This window comes from Pseudophryne corroboree, chromosome 4 (genome assembly GCF_028390025.1).
Source record: "Pseudophryne corroboree isolate aPseCor3 chromosome 4, aPseCor3.hap2, whole genome shotgun sequence".
NCBI lineage: Eukaryota > Metazoa > Chordata > Amphibia > Anura > Myobatrachidae > Pseudophryne > Pseudophryne corroboree.
In genome coordinates, this window is record NC_086447.1 from 34,728,221 (window position 1) to 34,729,247 (window position 1,027).

At 39.8% G+C, this 1,027-nt stretch overlaps 1 pseudogene; it reads left to right on the forward strand.

Moving 5' to 3' along the window:
* The first annotated feature begins 228 nt into the window (after nt 1-228).
* On the forward strand, nt 229-347 carry LOC134912785 (5S ribosomal RNA; annotated as a pseudogene).
* The last annotated feature ends 680 nt before the right edge of the window (nt 348-1,027 follow it).

Here is a 1,027-nt window from a genome sequence, read left to right on the forward strand (position 1 = left end):
CCCCTCCATTCTGGTTTAACACATATAGATATGGCTGTTTTTACGGCCCCCCCTCCCCCCCTACCTCACTCCCACACTCCTACTTCCTTCCCCCATTGCCCCCCCTCCCCACCTTTTCCTCTCCCCCCCCGCGCTAACCACTAGTATTCCACAAAAGTTAATATGTATCCAACACCTGATAGATTTTAAATATTGGTGTTGGAGTAAATAACCTAGAGGGCTTAACGTCGGTACGGTCATACCACGCTGGAAATGCCCAAATATGTCCGATCTTGGAAGCCAAGCAGCGTTGGGCCTGATCAGTACCAGCAAGGGGGACCGGCTGAGAAGATCAGGTACTGTGAAGTACGTGAATGAATAGGAGCCTGAGAAAGGTGTTGCTCCACACTAATGCACTAATTAGATCACGTTACATTAATCACTTGTATTAATATGTAGTATTGACCATGTACACACCATAGCAATATAATAAATAGCACATGCACTTTAATATAGGCACTTGCAGCCCAGCATAATTCAATGTGTACTACGGTTATAAATATTTTAATCCCAGAATAACAGCACTTTTTATTTTATTATTTATTTATTCATATTTATATCTCTAAAACTATAATTTGTTATAAAAAAGAATAATTTTTATACAACACTAGCACAGGTTTCACCGTCAGATGTGTTTATTCCTATTTCACAATAATGCTTATCTTACCCCTTAATGCTTATAACAATTCCTATTTCACAATAATGCTTATCTTATTCCTATTTACCTCTAACTTATAATATGTATATATGCATGTCCATAAAATACCACTCCTGATGCAATTTTTATTTTTATCTCTATGTGTCCGATCTCCATGGTTACCGGACTTATTCCTGTACTAACTACGAGAAAATGGCTGCCGCAGCTGGGATTTCTATGGAAAAAGTCCCATCAAATATGGCCACCAATACATGGACTATTTGCAACAGAGACTGCCTCCCCCCCTGGACCACAGACAATGAACCACAGCGTATTGAACTATGGTCACGA